Here is an 11650-nt window from a genome sequence, read left to right as displayed (position 1 = left end):
TTTTAAAATTATGTTAACAGGGTGCTAGATTCTACAATTAGATTAATTTGTTAACAGCGCCAACTGAAGAATCTGTTCAATATTTTTAGAAGAATAATGCTATGCGGCCACATTATGGCCGACCATAAATTAATTAAATAACAAAAAAAATTGATTTTTTTTCAATTTTTTAGTTTAATACTACTTGATTTTACTTTTATATCATCTTCATTATATGTTGCTCAACATGTTAGTGTTGCTCTTTCGTAGTTTTTGCTCAACTTATTACTACTGTCATTTCTTGATTGTTGCTCAACGTATACAGTAATTCGTGATATTAATGTGTTTTACGTAATGGAATTCAAATATAAGTATCAACTCACAAGTCCATTCACACACATATAAGTTTATATCGGTAATTTTAATTTTTTTATACATGTAAATGGACTAAATTAACTTTTTATGGCCAACCACATTATGACCATTTAGCATCACTCTTTTTAGAAATCCCATTATAAATAAAATTATAAAACAAAATGAATCTTATTGAAAAAATAAAATTGTAAGGTACAAGCTATATTGATTAAAATGGAGAATAACTTTAATTAATTTTTTCTATAATTGAAAGTAATTTAAATAAAATGGGAAAAATTTAGGTTTCCAAATAATATAGTTAACCGTTCATTTGCGGAATACTTCTTCGACATTGAATATTTATCACATTGTGGTATTTTTCCCCTTTTCATTAATTTCAGCGTTGTGATGTAACATAGTACTCTACGTTAGCAATTTTTGCCTAGATTAGGATACTTACTTTTTTGGACATTCTCTAGAAAATTGAACCTTAATTCGTGAACATGCATATTTTTCAACTAAGTTCACAGATTTGATGTTTATACTAATTAGGTGGTGTAAAGATTTCCAACAAGAGAAAGATACTAATTTTCCTATTTCTACAATTTATTATGGCAAAAAAGTTGAGTTACTCTATGATATAGTATATATTGTACTATTTATAAGAAAGTTTAGCCTTGATGTAAAAAGGAAACGGCCCAACCAAAACTATTCTTAATCTTCAAAGCCCGATCATGCTGCAGATCTGTATAATATGACGGCACGATCTGATCATGTGTTCAATCTCGTCTAGTCATATGTTCAATCTCGTGTTGATTCAATAGTTGTAAGTAAAAAGTGCTTTTAGTGATACACTCTATATAGGATTCTCACTTTTTCCGAAGCAAATTTTAAGAAATACTACAAGTTAGAAAAAACCTTATTGAAATATAGATTCTACTTTAATATACTACATCCATCTAAAAAAATTTAATCATGTTTTTCAATTTTAAACTATCCAAAAAAAAAATAGTCTGTATTATTTCATTATAAGTTTTTCTATCTAATAAAAATGGATCCAATTTATTTGCTTCAAACTAAGACCATTTATATTAAAAATGACTTACCAATTGCTTCAAATGTTCATTCTTTATACTCCCCCATCCCACCACTGAAAATGACCTACTTTCCTTTTTGGTTTGTCCCAACCAAGATGAAAACACATTTATCTCTACTTTATTCCCTCTGTCCATTTCACATATACAATAAAGTTGCATAAATTCACATTCCGCCTAAGGAATGGGTCATCTTCCTTGGGACGGAGTGAGTTTAATTCATCTATATATAAACATACATAATCACCCTTACTCAACACCTCCAACTCCCTCACTCCAATCTTCCAACATGAAGCATCTACCAATAGCTCTTACGTTGACAATCTCCTCCCTCCTCGCCGCCGCCGCTGCCGCCGCCGGGCCCGTGGGTCCAAACCATCACCAAAGGCAACAAAAACATAACAAAGTTCCATTTCTACGTCCACAACCTCGACGGCGGCCCCAAGCTCCCCAACAACACCGTGTACCTCGTCCACAACCTCGACGGCGGCCGAGCCAGACTGACTCAACTTTATTTTACCCTAATATTACCCGCAAGTGTACGGGGTTATCGTAGCAAATAGCAAGCAAGAGTATATCGTATCCCACAGAGACAATTAAGTGTAAACCTAAGTACCACGAACAAACTTCAACTACTATCCAGACAATCAGGAATTTTGGTTTTGAAACTAACAACTAATGAAAACATGTAAATGCAAAGATTAAAATAGAACACTTAAACAAGAAAGCAAGGAAGCAAGTTGTGTAAGATGATAGAGAAATATGCATAATTCAAGGATCCGATGCACAACTCATAGCCTAACCTAATTAAAACCAATTTACCATTTAAAGTCTCTAGAATTGTTGAATCAATCACAAAGGTGGATTAAACCCCCTCCCGAGGTGAGAAATCTGTAGATTAGGTGTAATAAGTGAAGTCCCCTTCTAAATCTTAGACCTAACTGCCAAAGGTTTGATTAGATTAAAGATCCCACTCATAATCTCAACTCTCCCGAGTTTTATTGAATTAAGGTGTGAATTATTCTTCTTTCAAGATTAATTAATTCATCTCCCGATTACTCTAAAAAATCCTAACACTCCCAATTGGTGATCAAGCAATTGATAGGAAAAAGCACAAGAATAATTCAAACAATTACAAGAGCAAGATAAAAACGAACTTAATTGGATTAAAACTATGAATCAATGCATCTTCACCAAGAATTCCACATAAAGGGTTTAGTTACTCATGTTCATGGCGGAAATCAGACAAAAACTAAGAAAAACAAGAGAAACCATGATACGAATTACAATTGGCGGAGGAATCGAAGCTTGAATCTTCAATCTTCTTCCAATAGTTCTTCAGAGAGATAGAAAGTGTATTTTCACGGCTGGTAGAGAATGCTTTTTCGTTGCCCTAGCTTCTCTCTCTTATTTTTCCCTTCAAAAAAATCGCGTCTGGGCTAAAAAACGTCAGTCAGACGGACCCGGCCGGGTGGAATTATTGCACATAAAATTCACCCGGTCGGGTAGAAGTCTCTGGACTCTTTATGAACAAAATTGTCCACCCGGCCGGGTGGAATTATTGCACATAAAATTCACCCGGCCGGGTAGCTCCCGACAGTTCGCGCAGCTTTCGTAGATCGGCCGTATCTCTCTCATCCGAACTCCGATTGGGGCGTGTGAGGTACCCACGCGAAGCTCTTTCGATGATGAAGACAATAGTACTCTCAAAATAGGATTTGGACCCCATATTGATAGGCAGATTAACGTTTGAAATAGACCCCAGTCAATGCTTGGCTCATTTTGACCATTTTTTACCTATTTTAACTTCAAACACTGGATAAACTCATCAAAGCACATTTATAGTGAAATATGGACGTAAACTCAAGTAATATGCATTTAAACACCAATTATCATCACGTTTAACGCCCAATAAAATAGTTAAAATACGAGTTTGTCAACTCCCCCAAACTTAATCACTTGTTTGTCCTCAAACAAGAAGCAGACAACAATCAAATATAAACTCGTACACATAAGTTGGATCTCATCATTGCCTCAGTTAATAAACAATATCATGCATCAATAACTTCACACACATGTAAACCAACTGATCATTGCTTCAAGTTACTAACACGTATGCAACCTAGTCAATTTGCCCTCACGAGATAGATATGTAGTGTAATTCTCCCACTCTCAAAGTGTATAGGTAAAATAAAAGCTCTCAAATCAATCAATCACGCATAGTTTACCATAGGCTTGCTCGCTAACCTCTCCTCTACTATTTCGTGACTATAAATCAAGGATCTGAAAGGTCTTATTTGTAGGTTGTAATGTAGGCTTTTTGGTTAGGTGAGGCAAATTTGGCCAAAGTGACTTATAATCCCTTTCGAAACTATAATAACTTCGTTCTTAAAACAACTCAACTCCTCAGTAGTCTTTATAGACTCTTCTCATCTACCAATTCTCCCCCAAACTTGGTTTCTTACGCATTTCTAGACTTCGTCTAGCTTATACCCCCTCTAGGCTTCGCCTAGCTTATACCACCAAATTATTCTTTTTTTTTTACAACTCTTTTTTTTTCACAACTAAAAGCATACATCCACTTTCCCAAAGATATTCAAGCCAATACTTCATCTTTAAACTCTTCTTATCATCCAAAAGTGTTCTTTTCTCCCAAACTTATTTTCAAGCATATATACAACCCCAAGTTATCAAATAATAGGCTATTAGGCTCAAATATGGCTAACAAAGGATTATGATTTTTATTTTAGGGTGAAAGTAAAGATAAGGCTAGAACGGATGGCCTAACGTCACTTCCTAAATCTATACTCACTATGTAGACTCAAGGAAGATCGCGAGCAAGTTCTAGAAACATATAACACAATGACGATAATCACACATTTAGAAATATATAGGCTCAAGTCTCACAGGGTTACGGCAAAGGACAACGCAACGAGCAATTCACTTTAGGCAAATCACAATAAGGACATACAAGCATGCTTGGTCATATCAACAAGTTTTCACAAACATTTTAGCACATAGCATCATTAGCAACTCATCCAACAAACATGCTTGAATTCAATTTAAATTGCTCCGACCCCATTCAATTTCATCCAATGGAGTTTATTAATCCTAAACTAAAATACTAAGCAAAAATTTTAAAACTACCCAAAAATAACATGAAAACAATAAACATGCTCATAGGTTCACCATCCACCATATCACCCCCCAAACTTATTCAAAGCTACGCAAAGAAATAAGTTTGAAACGTTGGTGGAGAGGTGATGCCTACTGAGCAAACACACTAAAAGAAATACATAAAACAATAAAAGATACCTTCCATGGGTTGCCTCCCATGCAGCGCACCTATTTATCGTCGTGTGCCCGACGTCTTCAAATATCAACCGAGATCCCCTTTCATCCCAGAGTTGCCTCCAGGTGATCGCTTGGCTCCTCCTCCATGAGGAAATAGATCGTTCCACGTCTTGGTGAGCCACCACTTTTCAGGCTCTCTCGGGATAGGCTCCTTCAGTGTTGGAGCAATTATCTTTCTTCCCTTGACATCAGTTGGTATTTTACCCCCCATCCTAGGGGGTTCAGTAGTGATCACCGCGTGCACCGGTGAAGGGCGACTATGGTCTGCATCGATCCATGTTATTGGCTCCGAGTCAGTGGAAGCCATCATCTCTATGTGAAGCTCATAAAAGTCCTTCTGCTTCACTTTTCTGACTGCACTCGATCCTCCTTCTTCAGTAGTCACTTGTTGCTTCAGACGCACCACCTTGCACTCCTCAGTTCTTCCATCCATGCTTCTCGGTTTGTGGGAAAACGCTTTACTTTCTTCTCCCATGAAGATTGTCAACTCTCCCTTTTTCACGTTTATATTTGCCTCAGCAGTGGCAAGGAAGGGACGTCCTAGCAGTAGGGGGACTCCCTTGTCTTCTTCCATGTCCAAGACCATAAAGTCGATGGGAAAAATAAATTCCCCGACCTTAATCAGTAGGTCTTCCACGATGCCCTTTGGATACACGACAGATCTGTCTGCCATCTGTAGTGTGGCTGAGGTGGGCTTCAAAGTACCAATGTTCATTTGCTTGAACACCGATAGTGGCATTAGATTAATGCTCGCGCCTAGATCGCAGTGAGCATTCTCCACCTTATAGCCCCCAATGAGGCAGTCGACAGTGAAACTTCCAGGATCCTTCAGCTTGGCCGACAGTTTCCTTTGCAGCAGAGCACTGCGATTTTCAGTTAGATTAATAGTGTCTACCTGCCCCCAACTGGTCTTCTGGGCTATCACCTCCTTCAGAAACTTCCTATACTTCGGCATCTGCTGTAGTGCCTCAATCAGTGGGATGTTCACGTGCACCTTCCTGAATATATCTAGGAATCGAGCAAACTGCTCATCCTTCTTTGTCTTCTGCTTCAGTGCTTCAGGTAAGGGCACCTTCACTCCAGAAGTGCCTCCAATGTCTCTTTGTTCAGTTATCTTGCCCTTCAGTTTCTCTGCCACGGCAGCCTTAGGCTCAAGAATAGCGTCATTCGTGGTCTCAGACAGAGATGGGCCTTCATACGTCTTGCCATTCCTCAGATGGATGGCCATACATCCTTTCGAATTCTCATTTGGCTGGCCTGGGAACTGCACAGGCTTGTGGTTCATACTCACAGTCTGAGCAATCTGGCTCAGCTGTGTGTCTACGAACTTCAAAACTACGTTAAGAATAAGTTTGCAAAGTCTGTGGAGATGTGAGTAAACTAAGAAAACAAATCAAACTTAATAAAAAAAAATACCAATGTTGGGTTGCCTCCCAACAAGCGCTTGGTTAACGTCTTTAGCTTGACGTTCTTTGAGGCTCATAAAATATCCCCCATTCTCGGGATTTTCTTTGGGATGCCTTATGTACCTTGTATTGGTTAACGATTGAGCACAAGAAAATTGGTAGCATCCAAAGAATTTGATTAAGTGATGTGAACGTGAAGTGCGAGTGGGTGATTTATGTGGAGAAAAAAAATAAAATAAAAATATAGGGAAAGAGGTTCTAGTTTTTTTTTTAAGATTTTCTTTAAAAGAAATGAAGAATAAGAAGGTTAAAAAAAGGAGAAAAAAAAAAGAAAAGGAAAAATTCAAACAGAAAAGGAAAAAAAAAAGAAAAGATTTTTTTTTATTTAACTAGCTCTACGGAGAAAAACTTCAGCTCTACGGAGGAGAAAACTAATGGTAAAAAATAATAAAAGCAAGAGAGCAAGCATATTTTATATTTCACCCATGCTCTACGGAGTATATCAAATGTTGTAGAAGATAATTGCATCTTCCATAGGAGCGCAGAGTAATCCATTGTTGTGCTTCGTGCTCCTTGCAAAACAAATAAAATAAAAACAATTAAAACAAAACTATACAAAATATTACACTCCAAATTAGTATTATCAACCGTTCTACAATATCAGCTTAAAGCAATAATATTCCCCGGCAACGGCGCCAAAAACTTGATGCACTATTTATTAGCACTAAAAATACCTGCAAGCATACAGGGTAGATCTAGTATAGCTAAAGGTCAGTACCGGATATCGAACATATGGAATAAGATTGCAACTGACTACCATATACTAAGCGTCATATACTATCTAGAGACACGTGATTTTTGGGTTGATTAATTAAACTAGACTGAAAGAAATAAACAAAAAAAAGGAAAACATAAAAAGAAATAATACAAAGCAGGCTTAAGAATGTAGAATTTTAGGATCCAAAAACACAATCGACTTCCTTGAATTACGGTCTCCAGAGTTATTAAGTCGATCACAGTTATAGATTAAACCCCCTCCCGAGGTGAGAAACCTGTAGATTAGGTGATAGGATTGAAGTCTCCTTCTAACCCTTAAACCCCTAACTCCTAAAAGCATATAATATCAAAGACCTCACTCAAAACCTCAACTCTCCCGAGTTCTATTGAATTAAGGTGTGAATTATCTCTTTTTCCAAGTCAATTATTTCGTCTCCCGAGTACTCTAATCAACTCTAACATGTATTCTAGAGGTAGCTAATCAATTGAACATAGAAAGCACCAGATAAATCAAATAACTGCAAGAGCTAACAAGGAAAATCAATCGAATATCTATACCAAAAATTCTACAAAAGATGTTCTACTCATAGACAAGTAAAAACTACAATTAAAGTACGAGACATGAAAGAAATTGATAAAACCCAAGGTTGAATCTTCAATCTTCAGTCTTCTCTTGCCTGGATCTACAGAACTCCGCTCCAATGGAAGATGGATGAATTTAAGGGTGGAATATGGAATGGAAGAAGTGTAGAGAGGGAGAAGGATTGGAGGCTCTGAGATGAAGATTATGAATTAGGTTCAGAGGTATTTATAGGCTGGAAAAAGGTTTATTTTTGATAAATTTCGTGCCCTACAAGAAATAGTAGAGAGTTGGCTTCATAATATAATAATTTCTTTTCTTCCGTGAATTTCCGCCTAATTTCCGCCAGATTTTGACTGCACTGCGCGATGTTTGTAAAATGGTCATAACTTTCTCCACAGAACTCCGATTTAGATGTTTAAGGTATCCACGCGAAGGTCTTTCGAAGACGAAGAGACTGGTATCTGGTAGGCACTGACTGGACTTCAAAATCGCTTCCAGAATGGGCTCGAACAGAGGCTGCTGCAGTTTGGCCTTTTTTTCACCTTTTTCTATCTTTTTCTATCATTTATCAACAAACACGTCAAAAATACCAAATGTATAACATATGCAATTTAAGAACATAATTTGCATGATTAACATTTAAAACAAGTCAAATCTAGTCCTTAAAAACATTCAAAATCTGTGTTTGTCAACTCCCCCAAACTTAATTATTTGTTTGTCCTCAAACAAAACAAGAGAAAAACTACTAAAGAAATACGGATGCTAAGAACTAGACTTCATAGTTGCCTCAAAAATTGTAACAAGAAATGAAGAGTTTGACAACAATACAAATCAAATCAAGCAAAGCTTATTAGTGCATTTTCATTACTAGCTCGTTGATCACCTTGAAGTACATGCGCTCACAAGTGTTAGAATGTGTTTATCACTCACTCTCAAAGTGTATAAGGTAAAGAATATATGCTCTCAGATCATGCAACATGCAAAGTGTACCATAGGCTTGCTCGATGTCTAATCTCTCATCTACTTTATGTGATTAAAATCAAAAATCCGAAAGGTCTTTATTTTCGGTTATAATGTAGGCTCTTTTGTAAGGTGAGGAAATATGGCTAAAAAGTGACTAATCCCAAACATAGCAAAAGTGATCAATTTCTACTACATCAAACATAGCACTGCACCAACAATTCGAATCTCAGTAAATTCTAGACTTTGTCTAAATTTCTTCTCACTTCCCAAATTCCTTTGATTTTTTTTTCTTTTCATTTTTTTTCTTTTGTACATCCTTTCTTTTTTTTCTTTTATGCACAACCAAATATCTCATTCAAACCACAAATGTCTATGCACTTTTCACAAGTAAGCACACTACTTTTCTTTCTACCTTATCTCTCCAACTCTTTTCATAAGATATGAACTAACTTTCTCCAAGAGTGTATGAATATTCCCCATTTATTTAGCTTCCAAAGAAAAATGCTTTAAAGGCTCAAAATGACTAGCTAGGGAAAAATATTTTGAGTAAGGTCAATAATTTGGATATATAAAGTAGCTAAGAAGGATGGCCTAACGTCCTCTTTTATCATTTAAACACTTTGCAGACTTAAGCAGACTAGGAGCAAGTTCTAGAAACAAATACATGAATACAGATAAATCACACAAGAAAGAAATTTATGGCTCAAGTCTCACAAGGTATAAGCAAGATTCAAGGCAAACAAGCAATTCATTATTTATGCACATTTTCACTAAACCTTTAAATCAATGCATCAAGTCAACTCAATCAACACATAAACGAACTTTTAATCATAGGCAACTCAGTCTGATGTTCCTAAACATGAGTATTTCTAAATTTTCTCTCTATTATTGTCTCTCCACTAATAAATGTCTTATTTTACTTTTTACTATTTTTGGCAAGTGGACTCCATATTTCATTAACTTACTTCACTCACAGTTTATCATATAGTGAACTACAAAAATCCTACCTAGAAAATAACGCTCGCACATTTTTGGTACCAAATGTCCAAATAATCATATTTAGGGTCCAAGACGACGAATAATCATATGTCAGGTGCCACTTTTTACCATTTTGCCCCAAGGTCATTCAGGGCATATCAGTCTTTTACATGGTCAGTTAAGACACTTAATTTGTAAAATCCTCATTTTCGGTACCATTTTTATAATTCATTCTTTATTATAAAATTAACATACGAAGTAGAATCCACATCCTATTAATTTTTAGTAGCGTAATTTTTTTTATAAAATCTAATTTTTTAAATTCGAAACTGAGCATAAATAGGACATCTATAGTATTGATAGACATAGGGGAGTAAATAACAAGGCTAAATATAATCTTGAAAGCGTGTGTTTCTCAGTGCCTTGCGAGGCAAGGTCAGTATTACTCTAATTGAAAATATTTTATATAAAATGGATATAATTTAGGATTCAAAATGATATAGTTAATCGTTCATTTTCGGAATATTTCGTCGACACTGAATATTAAATGTTTATAACGTTGTCTTGATTAGGATACTTATTTTTCATTTTCGGAATATTTCGTCGACACTGAATATTAAATGTTTATAACGTTGTCTTGATTAGGATACTTATTTTTTTGGACTTCTTCTCTAACTAAACAAAAGAAAGATACTAATTTTCCTACTTCTACAACTTATGACATAAAAATTGAGTAATGGTGATTTATATGTATGTTGTATTAAGAAATTTAGTCTTGATGTGGAAAAGGAAATGGCCCAACCAAACTTAGTCTTAATCTTTACTGTCTATTTGGGAGCCATATTACTACCTAACTCAGTAAATAGTTTTGGTAGTGAATGTAACGAGCTAGTTCTAATGAAAAGTTAATAACAAAAGAAAGAGATAAGAAAAGAAATAGTTAAAATATTATTAATTGAAAATTAGACACACCTCATGAGAGTTAGAAATTAATGTTAAATAGATAGACTAATTTTTACTGATATACTAGTTAATAATATATTCGGGAGTATCATGCCTTCCTTGATCTCTACAAAGATGTTTCACTCTATAGCTAGTTATATGAAAATTAGTCATAGCTCTATTAACTATCAAGTTAGAGCATCTATAGTGGGGCGGACGATGGCATATCCATCGTCCGTGTCCTATGCTTCGTCCAGGCATTGTCCGCGGTATCGTCCGCCCCACCGCGGGCGAAACGGACAATACCGCGGACGATGCAACGCGTTTTCTTTTTTTTTAATTCTTAAAAATTTATATATATATATACCACAATTATACTTCCTTTCACTCTTTCTTTCACTCTTCCATTCACTCTTCCATTCTCTATTTCACTTATAAAATGAATTCCGGTGATTACCCAAGTCCGAATAGTCCGATGTTCGGTGGTGGTGCACGATGGCCGGGTACAGACCCTGATGAATACCGGCCCTTCGACTCCAACACCTAGTACGATCCCGATTTCAGTACGGATTCGTACGGGCTGTCAGACATGGAGTCGTCTCCCACCCGCACCCCCGCCCCACCCCGCCGCCTCGGGCTTCGCCATCAAGAAGAAGCGGAACAGGCAAAGGGCCCAGAAGTTGCCGCTTCCGGAGAAGAATGAAGAGTTCACCCCAGGGAGGACGAACTACAACCCAGATGAAACCATCATCTTGACGAGGTGTTGGATTGATATTTCAGAGGACCCGGTGTTTGCCAACAACCAAAAACAAATCGCGTACTGGGAGCGCATCGCTGATCGCTACAACGAGGCCAAGCCGCCGCCTACAAGTGCCATAGGGAGCAACTCCGCAAGCACTGGGATCAGGTGAAGAAGCAGGTCAATTTGTTCTCGTCGGAGTACGAGAAGTGCTTGAGGGAGAAGGGCAGCAGCGATAGTTTGACGGATGTGCGGGATAGAGCGGTTGCGTCGTACATTTCATTGTACGGCGATTACAAGCATTACAACTCTTGGCTCCTCTTGAAGGACAAGCAGAAGTTCCAAGGAGGAATTCTGCCCCTATCGGCTGCGGCGAAGAGAGCGAAGAACACCGCCGCCGGTGATTATACGAGCAGCGACAGCGGCGCACCTCCGATGGACCTCAACCAATCGATGTACGAGGATGAGAGTTCCGGCACAC

The sequence above is a fragment of the Salvia splendens genome, chromosome 13 (assembly GCF_004379255.2).
Source record: "Salvia splendens isolate huo1 chromosome 13, SspV2, whole genome shotgun sequence".
In the NCBI taxonomy this organism is placed as follows: domain Eukaryota; kingdom Viridiplantae; phylum Streptophyta; class Magnoliopsida; order Lamiales; family Lamiaceae; genus Salvia; species Salvia splendens.
This window is presented reverse-complemented; position numbering follows the sequence as displayed.